Source organism: Canis lupus, chromosome 6 (assembly GCF_011100685.1).
Source record: "Canis lupus familiaris isolate Mischka breed German Shepherd chromosome 6, alternate assembly UU_Cfam_GSD_1.0, whole genome shotgun sequence".
Classification (NCBI taxonomy): Eukaryota; Metazoa; Chordata; class Mammalia; order Carnivora; family Canidae; genus Canis; species Canis lupus.
Window position 1 is genome coordinate 26,716,825 of NC_049227.1, and position 18,342 is coordinate 26,735,166.

The 18,342-nt window shown below is 41.4% G+C and overlaps 1 long non-coding RNA gene across 1 annotated transcript in view; it reads left to right on the plus strand.

The window, feature by feature from the left end:
- LOC102154816 overlaps positions 1 to 18,342 on the plus strand; it is a 393,058-nt gene that overhangs the window by 105,621 nt on the left and 269,095 nt on the right. Inside the window, exons 3-4 of the long non-coding RNA XR_005360886.1 lie at positions 48 to 99; positions 17,921 to 18,041. This is a non-coding gene — a long non-coding RNA (uncharacterized LOC102154816). The remainder of the gene's footprint in view (positions 1 to 47; positions 100 to 17,920; positions 18,042 to 18,342) is intronic.

The window sequence follows — 18,342 nt, forward strand, 5'->3', positions numbered from 1 at the left end:
TTTTAAAAATTCCAGTTAGTTAACATACAGTATAATATTCATTTCAGGTGTACAGTATAGTGATTCAACACTTGGATATGATATCCGGTGCTCATCACGGTGAGTATACTCTTTAATCCCCATTGCCTATTTTCATCCATCCCCCCACGAACCTCCTCTCTGGTAGCCATCAGTTTATTCTTTAGAGTTAACAGTCTGTTTCTTGGTTTGCTTCCCACTCTCTCTCTCCCCGCTTTGCTTGTTTGTTTTATTCTTGAATTCCACCTATGAGTGAAATCATATGGTATTTGTCTTTCTCTGACTTGTTTTGCTTAGAATGCTCACTAGCTGTATCCATGTCATTGCAAATGGCAAAATTTCATTGTTTTTTATGGCTGAATAATGTTCCATTGTGTGTGTGCGTGTGTGTGGGTGTGTGTATCACATCTTCTTTATCCATTCATTAGTCAATGGACACTTGGGTTATTTCCATATAATCTGGTCTTAATCCAACAATAAATACTTATTATATAAAAAATTTAAAAGCACAGGTATGTGTAGTAAAATTTATAAAATCACCCATGAGCATATTGTGCATAAAAACCTATTCACATTTTGATCTATTCAGTATCCTTCCAGGCTCTTTTCTTATTATTTGATACTTTATTTAAAAAATTGGGATTATACTACGTTTTATGTTTTATTACTGACTTTATTAATTTAGATAACATAACATCTTCCAACAGGCTTAAATATATGTTGATTATACTTTTTAAAAGCTTCAAAGTATTCCATTTCATGATTATGCTTTGATTGATTTAATTTATCCACTATTGAGAGAACTCTTTTTTTTTTCTAAGTTGTTGAAAAGTCTGTGATGTTTATATGGCTGCAGAATTAATCAAACCATGACTTAGTTTCAAAACTTCATGAATTATTATGTTTTATATTTATTTCATTTTGGATAGTTACATTTTTTTTGTTGTTGTTCTTTCTGATTGGAGGATATTTTGTTGTGACATCCCTTCATGATGTTGAGGAAGGAACATGTAATATCTTGAGGTCCTCCCTGTGCATATGAGCTTCTATCAATCTTCTCTGAAAGGGTTGGCCTGTGGAGTAGAAAACAAGTCAGCTATTTCAACCAAATCACAGTACTTTGACTATTGGTCATTTTCTGTAACCCACAAACAATTCATATGGGGTCCCAGTTTTCTTCATCCAGGTGACAAAATTCTATTGAGCACCAACTATGTGCTCATCAGTGTGCTTGGCCATAGGGACATGTACAGATCATCTTAGGGCATCTCAGTAGTGAAGTCTTTATTATCATTTTGTCCTCCTGGTGTCAGGTCAATCTTATCTCACTCAAAACCTGGGGCTTTGGAGCAGACAGACACTTCCTTGCATGCCCATGCTAGCTGCATGACATTGGGCAACTATGTAAACACAGTTTACATTTTTTGTGCCCATTTTCATATTATGTTAGTACAGTTCAGTGGGATCATCCATGTAGAACGCATAGCATAGAGTAAATGGTTGAAAATGCAATGGCCATCATTATTACCACCATATTCTACAGAAAAGCTTTTTGTTTTTATTTTTATGTATTTTTTTTTGAGAGAGAGATAATGCATGTGAATGGAGAGGGAGAAGGAGAGAGAGAATCTTTAGCATGGAGTCTGCCATAGGGCTTGATCCCATGACCCAGAGATCATGACAAAAGCTGAAATCAAGAGATGTGTATCCAACTGAGCCACCCAGGCATCCCATATTTTGCCAAAAAGCTTACAATCAAGTAGAAGAAAATGTATTTCTGGGTCATTTATTTATCCTAAGCAGCTGATGAGCAAGGAACTAATTAGCCTAAAGAACGAGCAGGACAATAGGAGGAGGCCATTGGCTGACTCTCTGGGGTTAATTTAGCCATCACTTTTGCATGAAACCAGTACATTTAGAGTGTGAAAGGAGCCTACTGCTTGTTGATAATTAGTACGGTTTTAATGAGTTATCATCAAGTGTTAATAACAGCTCAAGTGCAACATATCTTTTCACAACTTTCAGAGGATGTTCAAGATGTTTGCTGGGTTCTCACTTCTCGGGCTACTATGTGTGTGTTAGCAGTTGATCTAAGGAGGGCCAATAGGTTGCTTGTATCTCCTGGATCCTAGGAAAAGAAGCTTTAATGATGGCTACAATATGGCCGCACCCAAGATAAGTAATATCATGGATATTACATGAATTGGGAGAGATGCCAGCCTTTCCTAATGGGAAATGGCATTTCTTTGCCAGTGGGAGACATTTCTTTTTGTTCCAAATAATCTTGACAAAAAAAAAAAAAAAAAAAAAAAAAAAAGGTCTTAAAAAAAAAAAAAGACAAACTGGAAACTAAATTTCTACCAATAGAGTACTACCTAAGTGTATATTAGGACATCCATGCAATAGAACACAATGTAGCCATCAAAAAGACAAAAAGAATAAGGTGGATCTATATAGAATGGTGTTTAAGAGATACAAATTGGGAGAAAAACTGCAGAACACTAGCTAGGGTCTGATGCAATGTAAGAGGAGGGAGGAAGGAAGGGGGAAGATAAATAAAGGGAGAAAGAAAGAAGCAAAGAAAGAAAGAAAGAGAAAAAGAAAAGAAAAGCATTTCTTTATAAAATTAGGCTTTCCTTTGCAGATCATAGATTACTCCAGAAATTGAGGACTAAGGTAGATTTTTACTACAGATAAAAAGGGTGTGTGTGTATAGGGGTTTTACACAGCAGCACATAGACTACTCCAAATCTTTCCCTATACTTTATTTGGAATTTGAGTGCCTAGAACTGGATTAAATATATTCTGCGGTTTGGCATACGTTATCATCACTGATCTATTCCCAGCCCTCTTATTTATTATAATAGTATAGACACACATCCTTATTGTGATCAGTTCTCCAGAGATAGAATTTACAATGATTAAAATACACCCATTTTTTTTAAGGAGGATACGTGATGTGATGAGCACTGGGTGATATATGTTGGCAAACTGAATTTAAATTAAAAAACACATCCATTTGAAGTGTATGGCTCAATGAGATTCAATAATCAGGATGTAGAACATTTCTCTCACCTTCAAAATTCTGTTGCTCCTCCTCCTAGTTAATCATTAATTCCCACCTCTTGTCCCAGGAAAACACTGATCTATTTCTATTACAACATATTTTTCTTCCCTAGAGTTTCCTATAAATGCAATAGTACACTACAATATGTACTCCTGTGTTAGCGTTCTTCTCAGAATAATGCTTTGGTCATTCATGTGCATTGTATGTATCAGTAGTTCTTTTCTGTTTTAAAATTTGGGCTGAGTAGAGTATTCCATTTTATATAAATATACGTTATATACTATATAATATAATATAAAGTAATATGTTTATCCATCCACATATTAAAGAAGTTTTTTTTTTTGGGGGGGGGAGGAATGTTTATGTCACCAAAAAGTTGAAAATCACTTTTCTACCTTAATTGAACATTCTTGGGAATGATGGAGAACTCAATTTACACAATGATTTTCAGTAAGAAAGCAGGTTCCATATTGGGAGATGAGGTGATAGGATGACAGAAGGTTTCTGTGGCCTTAATGAACATATCATGTGGTGGGAATCCCCACCAGAGGCCCCCAGTCATCCTCACCTCCTGGCATTCACACCTTTGTGATAATATCCTCCCTTCTAATGGATTGAATATGGCAGAAGTAATGGACAATCACTTCTGAAATTAGGTTATAAAAGTATTATTTTTGTCTTGAGTGTTCTTTTTAGGATTGCTTGTCATGTAGGAAACCAGCTACCATATCATAAAGCAGTCCTGTGGAGAGGTCCATGTGGCAAGGGGTCAAGGCCTGCTGATAACCATGTAAATGAGCTTGGGAAGGAGCTGGCCCCAGTCGAACCCTCAAGTGAGACTGTGTATCTGACAGCTTAATCGCAGTCTCATGAGAAATCCTGAGCTAGAGGCATCCAGATAAGCTAAATCTGAGCCATATTAGGGGTCATTTGTATTTTTTAAAAAAGATTTTATTTATCTATTCATGAGAGCCAGAGAGAGAGAGAGAGGCAAAGACATAGGCAGGGAGAAAAGCAGGCTCCAGGAAGGGAGCCCAGTATGGGACTGGATCCTGGGACTCTGGGATCACACCCTGAGATGAAGGCAGATGCTCAACCACTGAGCCACTTAGGCATCCCAAGGTGTCATTTGTTAAGCAGCAGAGACAGATAATACTAACAAGATTACATTATCATTGTTGCCATTATTCCTATCAGGGCCATAAACTTCACCCTTCCTGGTTTCCATCCCAAGTTTAGCAGAGCCCTGGTGATGTATTACAGTAATAATCAGCAGGTACTGAGCATGGAGTCAGTAAGCACTCTTCAAGTGCTTACTTTCATTTTCTTGTTTAAACTTCACAACAGGGGATCCCTGGGTGGTGCAGCGGTTTGGCGCCTGCCTTTGGCCCAGGGCGCGATCCTGGAGACCCCGGATCGAATCCCACGTCGGGCTCCCGGTGCATGGAGCCTGCTTCTCCCTCTGCCTGTGTCTCTGCCTCTCTCTCTCTCTGTGACTATCATAAATAAATAAAAAATTAAAAATAAAATAAACTTCACAACAGCCCAATGAGAGGAAACAAGAATTGTCCCTCTTGTACCTACCAGGAGAGCAAATGGACTTTAGGGAGGCAAGAACTGTAGGATGAGTAGTGCTAGTACAGAAAGGAGCTGGGCTTTGAATCCAAGCGGTGACTCTAGCATCTTGGGTTGTGACCATGACACTTCCTACTGCTGCGGGGACCTCCATCCCACAGCCATCCACAAGTGATCCTGGCTCCACACTTCTCACTCCACTCTTGCCTCTTCTCTGGATTCTTCTCTGCCAACCCTATCCCACCTTCCACCTCGACTACTGTCAGGTCAGCCATCCCCAGGCCGACGTCCTGACCAAGGATGTCAGGGCAGACTACCTAGGTCGAGACCTTATGAACTTCTCATGTTCTCCCTCCAGAGAACTGTCTGCCTTCCTTACTCCTTCCTCATCTCAGTGATTGCTCTTTTTCAGTCAGATGGAAACATGAAGGTTTTTTTTTCCCTAGCTCCCTTTCCCCATATCAGGAATTAAGACATTTTCCAAACTCGGTGAATATTAATTAACCTATATTTGAAGGATAAATGAAACAGTAATAACCTGGCTCCCCCACTTACTTGGGGAGGCTACTGGTGGGGGGCTGGAAACAAGCTCACTCTTTGGCTTAAGAGTTGCCTTTGAATTTTTTTTTTTTATTTTTTTATTTTATTTTTTTTTTTTTTTATTTTTAATTTTTTTTTTAATTGGTGTTCAATTTACTAACATACAGAATAACACCCAGTGCCCGTCACCCATTCACTCCCACCCCCCGCCCTCCTCCCCTTCCACCACCCCTAGTTCGTTTCCCAGAGTTAGCAGTCTTTACGTTCTGTCTCCCTTTCTGATATTTCCCACACATTTCTTCCCCCTTCCCTTATATTCCCTTTCACTATTATTTATATTCCCCAAATGAATGAGAACATATAATGTTTGTCCTTCTCCGACTGACTTACTTCACTCAGCATAATACCCTCCAGTTCCATCCACGTTGAAGCAAATGGTGGGTATTTGTCATTTCTAATAGCTGAGTAATATTCCATTGTATACATAAACCACATCTTCTTTATCCATTCATCTTTCGTTGGACACCGAGGCTCCTTCCACAATTTGGCTATCGTGGCCATTGCTGCTATAAACATCGGGGTGCAGGTGTCCCGGCGTTTCATTGCATCTGTATCTTTGGGGTAAATCCCCAGCAGTGCAATTGCTGGGTCGTAGGGCAGGTCTATTTTTAACTGTTTGAGGAACCTCCACACAGTTTTCCAGAGTGGCTGCACCAGTTCACATTCCCACCAACAGTGTATGAGGGTTCCCTTTTCTCCACATCCTCTCCAACATTTGTTGTTTCCTGCCTTGTTAATTTTCCCCATTCTCACTGGTGTGAGGTGGTATCTCATCGTGGATTTGATTTGTATTTCCCTGATGGCCAGTGATGCAGAGCATTTTCTCATGTGCATGTTGGCCATGTCTATGTCTTCCTCTGTGAGATTTCTGTTCATGTCTTTTGCCCATTTCATGATTGGATTGTTTGTTTCTTTGGTGTTGAGTTTAAGAAGTTCTTTATAGATCTTGGAAACTAGCCCTTTATCTGATATGTCATTTGCAAATATCTTCTCCCATTCTGTAGGTTGTCTTTGAGTTTTGTTGACTGTATCCTTTGCTGTGCAAAAGCTTCTTATCTTGATGAAGTCCCAATAGTTCATTTTTGCTTTTGTTTCTTTTGCCTTCGTGGATGTATCTTGCAAGAAGTTACTATGGCCGAGTTCAAAAAGGGTGTTGCCTGTGTTCTTCTCTAGGATTTTGATGGAATCTTGTCTCACATTTAGATCTTTCATCCATTTTGAGTTTATCTTTGTGTATGGTGCAAGAGAGTGGTCTAGTTTCATTCTTCTGCATGTGGATGTCCAATTTTCCCAGCACCATTTATTGAAGAGACTGTCTTTCTTCCAATGGATAGTCTTTCCTCCTTTATCGAATATTAGTTGCCCATAAAGTTCAGGGTCCACTTCTGGATTCTCTATTCTGTTCCACTGATCTATGTGTCTGTTTTTGTGCCAGTACCACACTGTCTTGATGACCACAGCTTTGTAGTACAACCTGAAATCTGGCATTGTGATGCCCCCAGATATGGTTTTCTTTTTTAAAATTCCCCTGGCTATTCGGGGTCTTTTCTGATTCCACACAAATCTTAAAATAATTTGTTCTAACTCTCTGAAGAAAGTCCATGGTATTTTGATAGGGATTGCATTAAACGTGTATATTGCCCTGGGTAACATTGACATTTTCACAATATTAATTCTGCCAATCCATGAGCATGGAATATTTTTCCATCTCTTTGTGTCTTCCTCAATTTCTTTCAGAAGTGTTCTATAGTTTTGAGGGTATAGATCCTTTACATCTTTGGTGAGGTTTATTCCTAGGTATCTTATGCTTTTGGGTGCAATTGTAAATGGGATTGACTCCTTAATTTCTCTTTCTTCAGTCTCATTGTTAGTGTATAGAAATGCCACTGACTTCTGGGCATTGATTTTGTATCCTGCCACGCTACCGAATTGCTGTATGAGTTCTAGCAATCTTGGGGTGGAGACTTTTGGGTTTTCTATGTAGAGTATCATGTCATCGGCGAAGAGGGAGAGTTTGACTTCTTCTTTGCCAATTTGGATGCCTTTAATGTCTTTTTGTTGTCTGATTGCTGAGGCTAGGACTTCCAGTACTATGTTGAATAGCAGTGGTGAGAGTGGACATCCCTGTCTTGTTCCTGATCTTAGGGGAAAGGCTCCCAGTGCTTCCCCATTGAGAATGATATTTGCTGTGGGCTTTTCATAGATGGCTTTTAAGATGTCGAGGAATGTTCCCTCTATCCCTACACTCTGAAGAGTTTTGATCAGGAATGGATGCTGTATTTTGTCAAATGCTTTCTCTGCATCCAATGAGAGGGTCATATGGTTCTTGGTTTTTCTCTTGCTGATATGATGAATCACATTGATTGTTTTACGGGTGTTGAACCAGCCTTGTGTCCCAGGGATAAATCCTACTTGGTCATGGTGAATAATTTTCTTAATGTACTGTTGGATCCTATTGGCCAGTATCTTGTTGAGAATTTTTGCATCCATGTTCATCAGGGATATTGGTCTGTAATTCTCCTTTTTGGCGGGGTCTTTGTCTGGCTTTGGAATTAAGGTGATGCTGGCTTCATAGAACGAATTTGGAAGTACTCCATCTCTTTCTATCTTTCCAAACAGCTTTAGGAGAATAGGTATGATTTCTTCTTTAAACGTTTGATAAAATTCTCCTGGGAAGCCATCTGGCCCTGGACTCTTGTGTCTTGGGAGGTTTTTGATAACTGCTTCAATTTCTTCCCTGGTTATTGGCCTGTTCAGGTTTTCTATTTCTTCCTGTTCCAGTTTTGGTAGTTTGTGGCTTTCCAGGAATGCGTCCATTTCTTCTAGATTGCCTAATTTATTGGCGTATAGCTGTTCATAATATGTTTTTAAAATCGTTTGTATTTCCTTGGTGTTGGTAGTGATCTCTCCTTTCTCATTCATGATTTTATTAATTTGAGTCTTCTCTCTCTTCTTTTTAATAAGGCTGGCTAATGGTTTATCTATCTTATTAATTCTTTCAAAGAACCAACTCCTGGTTCTGTTGATCTGTTCCACAGTTCTTCTGGTCTCGATTTCGTTGAGTTCTGCTCGAATCTTTATTAACTCCCTTCTTCTCTTGGGTGTAGGATCTATTTGCTGTTTTTTCTCTAGCTCCTTTATGTGTAAGGTTAGCTTTTGTATTTGAGTTCTTTCCAGTTTTTGAATGGATGCTTGTATTGCGATGTATTTCCCCCTTAGGACTGCTTTTGCTGCATCCCAAAGATTTTGAACGGTTGTATCTTCATTCTCATTAGTTTCCATGAATCTTTTTAATTCTTCCTTAATTTCCTGGTTGACCCTTTTATCTTTTAGCAGGATGGTCCTTAACCTCCATGTGTTTGAGGTCCTTCCAAACTTCTTGTTGTGATTTAGTTCTAATTTCAAGGCATTATGGTCCGAGAATATGCAGGGGACAATCCCAATCTTTTGGTATCGGTTCAGACCCGATTTGTGACCCAATATGTGGTCTATTCTGGAGAAAGTTCCATGTGCGCTTGAGAAGAATGTGTATTCAGTTGAGTTTGGATGTAAAGTTCTGTAGATATCTGTGAAATCCATCTGGTCCAGTGTATCATTTAAAGCTCTCGTTTCTTTGGAGATGTTTTGCTTAGAAGACCTATCGAGTATAGAAAGAGCTAGATTGAAGTCACCAAGTATAAGTGTATTATTATCTAAGTATTTCTTCACTTTGGTTAATAATTGATTTATATATTTGGCAGCTCCCACATTCGGAGCATATATATTGAGGATTGTTAAGTCCTCTTGTTGAATAGATCCTTTAAGTATGATATAGTGTCCCTCTTCGTCTCTCACTACAGTCTTTGGGGTAAATTTTAGTTTATCTGATATAAGGATGGCTACCCCTGCTTTCTTTTGAGGACCATTCGAATGGTAAATGGTTCTCCAACCTTTTATTTTCAGGCTGCAGGTGTCCTTCTGTCTAAAATGAGTCTCTTGTAGACAGCAAATAGATGGGTCCTGCTTTTTTATCCAGTCTGAAACCCTGCGCCTTTTGATGGGGTCATTAAGCCCGTTCACATTCAGAGTTACTATTGAGAGATATGAGTTTAGTGTCATCATGATATCTATTCAGTCTTTGTTTTTGTGGACTGTTCCACTGAACTTCCTCTTAAAGGGGAATTTTAAGAGGCCCCCTTAAAATTTCTTGCAGAGCTGGTTTGGAGGTCACATATTCTTTTAGTTGCTGCCTGTCTTGGAAGCTCTTTATCTCTCCTTCCATTTTGAATGAGAGCCTTGCTGGATAAAGGATTCTTGGTTGCATGTTCTTCTCATTTAGGACCCTGAATATATCCTGCCAGCCCTTTCTGGCCTGCCAGGTCTCTGTGGAGCCCTTTCTGGCCTGCCAGGTCTCTGTCCCTAATACTCCTCCCCATAAAAGTCAGGGATTTCTTGTCTCTTGCTGCTTTAAGGATCTTCTCTTTATCTTTGGAATTTGCAAGCTTCACAATTAAATGTCGAGGTGTTGAACGGTTTTTATTGATTTTAGGGGGGGATCTCTCTATTTCCTGGATCTGAATGCCTGTTTCCCTTCCCAGATTAGGAAAGTTTTCAGCTAGAATTTGTTCAAATACATATTCTGGCCCTCTGTCCCTTTCGGCGCCCTCGGGAACCCCAATTAAACGTAGGTTTTTCTTCCTCAGGCTGTCGTTTATTTCCCTTAATCTATCTTCATGGTCTTTTAATTGTTTGTCTCTTTTTTCCTCAGTTTCCCTCTTTGCTATCAACTTGTCTTCTAGGTCACTCACTCGTTCTTCCACCTCGTTAACCCTCGTCGTTAGGACTTCTAGTTTGGATTGCATCTCATTCAATTGATTTTTAATTTCTGCCTGATTAGCTCTAAATTCTGCAGTCATGAAGTCTCTTGAGTCCTTTATACTTTTTTCTAGAGCCACCAGTAGCTGTATAATAGTGCTTCTGAATTGGCTTTCTGACATTGAATTGTAATCCAGATTTTGTAACTCTGTGGGAGAGAGGACTGTTTCTGAATCTTTCTTTTGAGGTGAGGTTTTCCTTCTAGTCATTTTGCTCAGTGCAGAGTGGCCAAAAGCAAGTTGTATTGGGAAAAAGAGAAAAAGAGAGGAGAGAAAGAAGGAAAGAAAAGACAAGCGAAAAAAAAACGAAAAAAAAAAAGAAGAAAAAGAGAAAGAAAAAGAAAGGAGAAAAAAAGGGGGTGGGGGAAGGAAACAAATCAAAAAGCAAAACAAAACAAAAACAAAAACAAAAACAAACAAACAAAAAAAGAACCACCGGGGAGTATCTTCTGATTCTGTGTTCTTTAAGTCCCTTGGCTTCTCCTGGAAGTTGTCAGTCTAGCTGGTGTTCTGGGGGAGGGGCCTGTTGTGCTGATTTTCAGGTGTTAGCAGTTGGGGGAGCTGCTGTGCCCCTGCCTGGTGCAGGGCTCAGTGGGGGTTGTTTACCCCGTGAGGCCGCAGGAGGAACAGCCCCAGTGGCGGGGCAGCTCTGGAAACCTGGATTCAGCTCCGGCAGGAACTCCGGAGCTCTCCGTCTGCAGGGCCTGGAGGCTCCCGGGCGGGGCCGCTGATCTGCTCAGCTGGGGCAGGAGCGTCCTTGCTGTCCTGGGCCCTCCCGGCCTCTGCCCCTCCCGGGGGAGGCCGGATCCTGGGCTGAGTCCCGGCGCCCTGTGCTCCGGAGCCTGCGCTGTTGGATTCGCGCTCCCGGGCCGCGCAGCCCCCTCCGCGGAGCTGCCGCCCGAGCCCCTCCGAGCTGCTCCTGGAACCGCGCAGCCCCCTCCGCACGGAGCCTCTTCCTCTGCCCGAGCCCCACCGAGCTGCTCCCGGGGCCGCGCAGCCCCCTCCGCGGAGCCGCCGCCCGAGCCCCTCCAGCTGCTCCGGGTCCCGCCGGGTCCCGCCGTGCGCGCTGCAGCCCTTGGGGAGCTCGGCGCACTCTCCTGGGCGCGCAGTTGCTCTGTTACTGTCCCAGGGAACCCGAGGGCATCCTCGCCCTCCTGGGTCCTGCTCCAACTCCCCACGAGCCCCTTTCCCCCGGGAAGGTCGGTGCAGCTCCTGCTCCTCCGGGACGGGGCTCTCCTGTCCTGGGGACACTCGCCCCGGCCTCAGCCCGGCTCCTCGCGGGGCCCCTCCCCCTTGGAGGCCTTTGTTTCTTTATTTCTTTTTCCCCGTCTTCCTACCTTGATAGAAGCGCGAACTCTTCTCACTGTTGCATTCCAGCTGGTCTCTCTTTAAATCTCAGGCCGAATTCATAGATTTTCAGGATAATTTGAAGGTTTTCTAGGTAGTTTGGTGGAGACAGGTGATTTGGAGACCCTGCTCTTCCGCCATCTTGCTCCTCCCCCTGCCTTTGAATTTTAACTCAGCTGCTCCCTGGCTGTGAGAGATCATGGCCATGTGACTTAACTTCTCTACACCTCTGTTTTCTCATCTCTAAAATGGGAGCAACGATTTTTCTGGCCAAGGACTAAGAAAGATAAACCATATGCTAGCATCATGGCTGGCACAACGTAATTACTCCATTTATTATTATAAGCAATCGTTGTTGCTTAATCCTTATTTGTAGATTTGCAGATGTCCTTTCCCAAAGTTCAAGAGCTCTTCAATGAAAAAAGACTGTCTTCACCAGTCGTCTCTTCTCCTGGGTCATCTTGGAGATGGATAACTCGATGGCAGTATGTAGTGCACTTCCACTTTCACTCCTTCATGGTGTAAAAGGTCAGGATGGTGCAGAGGTCCAAGAGTATGGCCTCTGCAGTTAGAAAACTTGGTATCGAATGGCAGCTTTTCCACTTATGAACCAAATGCACTTGGGCTAATTTTGAGCACCTCTAGGCCTATCGATGATAGCAGCTCCAGCCTGATGGCATTATGGCCAAGGTTAGTGATCATTAATGCATGGCAGACACTTCTTGTGGAGCTGGCACGCAGTGATAACCCAACAAGTGCAAGCCCCTATTATCATTCTTGTAGGAGTTGGTGGAGGATGATGAGGCATAAGGCCATCCTCTCTGCAACTTCTAAAGCCCAGGTCTTTGCTCTGCAACATTTTGTAGGCACCTGCAGGCATTTCTGCCATGCATTGGACAGCCGTGGCCCATTTGGATCCACGAGAGGCTCTCTCCCTCTTGTCTGGCCCACCCAGGGGTTTTCTTTTCTGTGCGTTAGACTTCTATTCATGGATCACCTGCCAGAGACTTGGACCAAGAATTTTTACTCTGCTTTTCAGATTTTCTTCTCTTAATGGTCCTGTTCTGTGCTGTCACTCTGGTGCCCTTCCTCCTCCCTCCTCTCCAGCCCTCGGCAGCTGGCAGGAAATGTTTATAGAAGAAGCTTTTCTTTCTCTTTTTAATAGTCTCCTAGGCTGCAACCTCCCAAATGAGAACCTTGTTAACCAGAAGGACTCTAGGCTACTGATTTATATTCCAGTCATAAAGGGAGGGGAAAAAATTACAAAGGGAGAAGGAAAATGCCAACATATCCATGTACTAGTTCCAACAGCCTCCCCGATGAGGAGTGTATATATCTATTTATGCTCTGGGTGCTAAGGGATTCCTTCTAGATTTTAGTATTTGACCTGTTATCCTTGGATCACGTGGATTCCTTGTTCCTCACACCTCAGGGTGTGCTGAAAACAAGAGTAACAGTTTTATGCTCCTGCCATTGAACAAAAGATTTATTACTTTCAAATAATAAAAGTTCTTATTCCAACAGAAATGTTAGTATCTCAGTAAAGATGGTGTCCAAGCTCATGGTGGCTTCAGAGGATGGCTAAGGGCTCACCTGTGCATACTCCCCATAGATACTGATTGGCCAACATCTCTCCATGGGTAGTTATGAAAGGGTCATACAGCATACAGGCAAAGGTCTTTGGTGGCCAGAATTCTAGCTCAGTGGTTCAAGGAAGGCTTCCCCAGGAGGAGGAAGTGCATTTGGAACTGAGCTTTGAAAGTGGGTGTCATAGACAATGTAGGCTGTCCCTCATTCCCCTCTACTTCCATAACTTCTATAACAGTAGAATCCCTAATTTTTAGCTGGGTCATCCCTCCCACCCCCGAGTAAAGACGGCAGTACTTTTAAAAAAAATTTATTTTTTATTGGTGTTCAATTTGCCAACATACAGAATAACACCCAGTGCTCATCCCCTCAAGTGCCCCCCTCAGTGCCCAAGACGGCAGTTCTTTTGAATATCGCTTGCGATAATCCCTACAATTATTCCCTTTCCTGTATGCACGTCCTTTTGCAATGTGACTTTGTAGTCCTGCTATTTAATTGTGGAGTCTATTTCCCCATCCTTGAATCCCAGCCACACTTATGATTTGCTTTGGCTAATACAATGCAATGGAAGTGACATTGTGTCAATTCTGAGCCTAAGCCTGCAGACGCCTTTCAATCCTACCTCCACTTAACCTTCTGGGATCTTGACCAACCATCACATGTGACTGAGCCAGAGTTAGCCTTCTGGAGGATAGGAGCCCTTTTGGAGCAGAGACAAACTTTCTTAGCTGAGGTCATCCAGACCAGCCAACACTTAGACAACCAGACGGTTAACCACAGGTGCATGAGTAGACTCACCCGAGGCCACAAAAACTGCCTAGCTGAACCCAGCTTAAATTACCAAACCATGGAATCATGCACTGGATAAATGCTTAATATTTCAAGTTGCTGTGTTATGAGGCAGTGGTTTGTAATATTTCAAAACTAACTAATACAATTTCCCATGCAACTAGGTGTATCTGTGTAACTAAGTTTTGTTGGATGACAGGTAAGTGGAAATGGTGCGTATGATTCTGAAGGGAGGGGGTGTGGATTTCTTTACAGAGAGCAGGCATGCTCTTCTTCCATCTTTCTTCCTTCCTAATGACTGGGATGAGAATATAATCGCTGGAGCTCTAGCAACCATTCTGAGTCAGGAAGTGAGTTTAGGAAGGAATCCATGGCAGAGCCTTTAACTAGGATCTTGTTCCTCTGAAACCATTGATTACCTTTCCAATCTTATTCTACTTCTAAATTTATTAATAAAAAAAGATAAAAACTTTTATATTGTTTAGGCCTTGGTGTTTTGAGTCTTAAGTGAATCAGAGCTGAACCTAATCTACAATGGTCAGAATTTAGATAAGCAGGATGGTAGAGAGAAGAGTACTCATGTTAAAGGGAACTTATTGAGGATATATCATAGATAATGTTGCAGAAAAAGATAAAGTTGCAGAAAAAGATAAAGTCTGGGTGGTGGGTGGGAAACAGTGAAAAGTTGCATAGGATTACCTAAGGGGAGGAAAGGGTGATGGAACTGGGAACAGTTTGAGGCCAGCTTTTGCAAGGCCTTGAAGGGCAGGCTGAGAAATTTGGAGAATATGGTAAAACAGATGTCTGAAGGCTTATAAAAATCAGAGTAAAGAAATATTTTTTCTGCATTCATTAACTCATTTCCTTTGGGGAGCTCATGTTCGTTCCAGTGAGGGAGACAAGATAACAAAATAATAGGATAATTACAGATTGTAATTAATGGTCTGTGTGATATGATGGAGACTATTAGATAGAGGCAAATACTTTAGATAAGGTGGCTAGAGAAAGGTTTTTTATTTTATTTATTTTATTTTAAAAATTCTGTGCCAGGCACTGTGCAGAAGTCTAGGGATATAGGAAGTAATAACACACAGTTCCTGTCATTGGAAAGATCACAGTCCAGTGTAGGGGCAGGTTAATTGGGAACAACTTCTTAGAGGAGATGGGAGAGAGTGAAAGGAAGTCATCCCATCTGTATCAGTCAGCTATGGCTGGAATAAAGCTGTGTACCATACCTGCCCCAAATCCTTGCTTATAGCAAAAATGATTTTTGTCACATGAGTCTGCATGTAGACTATGATTCTGCTGGACTCTGTTGGATTCGTTTGCTTCACTCCAGACTACAGGTTGTCTGAGGTCTGCTGTCTATGTCTCCTTATCCTGGGGACCACTGGCTACCCAGGGTTTGATCTCAGGGTGGATGGCAAAAGTACAAAAGATCAAGCAGAACCACAGAGGCCTGTGTAAAGCCTCTAATTCTATTACATCCACTCACACTGCTAGTCACATGGCCAAGACTGACATCCATGGGTCATAAAGAACACTCCATCCACAGTGAGAAAATCTCGAAGGTACAAGGATGTTTAATTCCATAGTGGAGGGAACGAAGAGTTGAGAACATTCACTCAATCTTTCATACCATCCCAGGAAGTGAGGTACTACTCCATTTTTTCAGAACTCCCATGTATGTCCGAATTATTTTCCTATTTTTTCAAGAAATCTCTTCTATTTCTTGTTAGATTTATGGCAAGGCACATAATCCTTTCTTTTTTAAAAAAAGATTTTATTTATTTATTCATGAGAGAGAGAGAGAGAGAGAGAGAGGCAGAGTCATAGGCAGAGGGAGAAGCAGGCTCTTTGCAGGGTGCCCAAAGTGGGACTTGATCCCAGGACCCCAGCATCATGACTTGAGGCAAAGGCAGATGCTCAACCATGGAGCCACCCAGGCGTCCCACCATATTTCTTTTTATTTAAAAATTTACTTAGAGGGGTGTCTGGGTGGCTCATTCAGCTAAGCATCTGACTCTTGATTTTGGCTCAGGTCATGATCGCAGGGTCATAAGATCAAACCCCACTTTGGGCTCCATGCCCAGCATGGAATCTGCTTGAGATTCTCTTTCTCCCCGTTCCTCTACCCCTGACCCCTTAGCTTGCACATGCTCTCTCTCTCAAAAATAATATTTTACTTAAGTTTACATATGCATACATGTTAAAAACTTCAAAAAGCAATACTAAAAGATATAACAGTGAACATAATGCTGGCCTTTCCAAAGAGGGAAATCCCAGGTTTCTTTCTGGAGGTATTCTGTGTGCACAGCCATTTTTTTTTTTTAAGTTTTAATTTCAATTCCAGTAGAGTTAACACACAGAACCAAATATTTTCTGACATTAAAAAACACAAAATGGCATCCTACTACACTTTCCTCTGCATCTCCCTTCCCTCTTTTTTCTATTTCACCACGTATCTTAGAGGTAGTGCTATTTCAGTTCAGCTAGGCTCATTTTATTGTGTTTAATGGCTGCATTGTTTTCCACTGTGAGGCTTTGCTGTAATTTATTTAATCAGAGCCTTATTGAAAGACATTTGGATTGTGTCCAATCTTTTGCCACTATAAGCAAGACTGCATTAAGTATCCTGGAATATCTATCTTTATGCACATGTATGAGTGTTATCGGTAGGTTAAATCTCTAAACAGAAATTGCTAGATCAAGGGATATGCATCTTCATGTTTGATAGATATTGACTCTCTGTTTCTAAAAAGAAAGAATGATTCCTTCCAGCATGTCTACAGATCTTTGTCTGTCCCTCATGTCTTCTTCTGATTCTTGTCCCATGATATTGTTTGGGGCTGAAACAATGGAATGAAGTGGCTCAAAATGTATCCCTATAAGGAATTCTAGGGAAACTCTGAGTAGTATCCTTTGAATCTTGGCAAATTTTGAAGATGGGAAGAACCTGGAACTGCTATTGTTACCCAGTTCATTCTTTTAATGAGAACACTGGAGGAGCATCGGATGTTGTTTTCACAAACATGTTTACTGAAGAACTCCATGCTCCAAGTGGAATGATTTATATCCCTGGGAGATCCCAGTAAAAAATGTGCACAATACCCTTTAATTTGATCTGCTTTCCCTGTAGCACCTAAATATTTAGGGCAAATAGAAAATAGTTCTGATTTACAATCTCTATAAAAATTTTAAACAACCTAATAGGACATTTGATCATGAAATTGCCTGAAATAATGTTGGTGGTAGTTGGCCATATTTCTTTGAAATGGCCTGTAACTTCAGTGCAAACCCCCAAACATGGATTTTTTCCCCTGCTAATAACAGTCTTATTAATAAAAGAGTGATTTTCTTCACAGATCCTTGGCAGCTGTGTTCCAATGCCTTTGTTCAATAAAGGTAGAGATAATAACTGTCTCTAAAAAGAAAATGTACCAAGGTCCTCAGGAGAAGTGGTGGAAACAAATCTTTTATTAAATCATATCAAATTGTGTTTCTTGTTTGCTTTTCTTCATTTTGTAAGTCACAGTCATATCTGCTAGTTTTGGTAAACCTTTGCCTCACATTTGTCAAAAGAAAACCACTTGAAGGCTTGGTATTCTTGAGGTTAAATGCTGTGCGATCAATCAGGGTGCTACATTTCCCACAATTAACTGCCATGATGACATTTCCAAGTCTGTTTCTCTACTTACCCCTGCTGATATCTTTTGAGATTAACTTCTGAATATGATCTCAGATATTCTATGGATGCCTAGAAAAAAGAGCAGCAGGAAAGTGTGGTTGACATGTGGTGTTTTTACCTGTGCAGATTCATGACCCCTCTTCCAGTAGTAACATCTCTATTTTCCTTGAGGGCAGGTGGCTCACATGGGCTGGCCCTATTCCTAGTTCTAGGGGTGGCCCTATGACACAGACCTGGCCAATCAAAACATCCTTGCTCAAGGTGGACCAATCAGAGCCAGTGATAGAATCCTGGGACTTTTACTACAATTAGTGGAAGCAAAAACTTTCTTGATTTTCATTCTTGAAAGAATACGCTATAAACCTACTCATGGTTATCTTCCCTCTCCATGGAAAGATTACTCTTGAAGGAAGACAAAACAGAGAAAAACAGCTGAGAAATGGAGGAAGACGGATTCCTGATGAGACCACTTGAATACTTGAATCTAAGCATGCCTGACATCTTACCCATCAATTAGGTAAGCTAACCAATTTTGGTTTTTTGCTTAAGTCCATTTGTGTTGGATTTCTGCCACTTGCCTCCAAAGAGTCCTAAACATTTGTGTTTTATAACTTTCAGTAAAGCCTCATATGTAGAAGAGCTTGTCCAACACCAGCATTATTGATGTCTCTAATCAATAATCAGCTCTCTTTTCTCTCGTGTTCTCAGTGGTCACCATTGTGTAATGGACTGTCTTCAGACTGGAGCACCTGTTCTGGGCCATAGCTCATCATATGGTCTTGGCCAAGCATACTTCCTGTCTTCCCAAGAATTCCTAT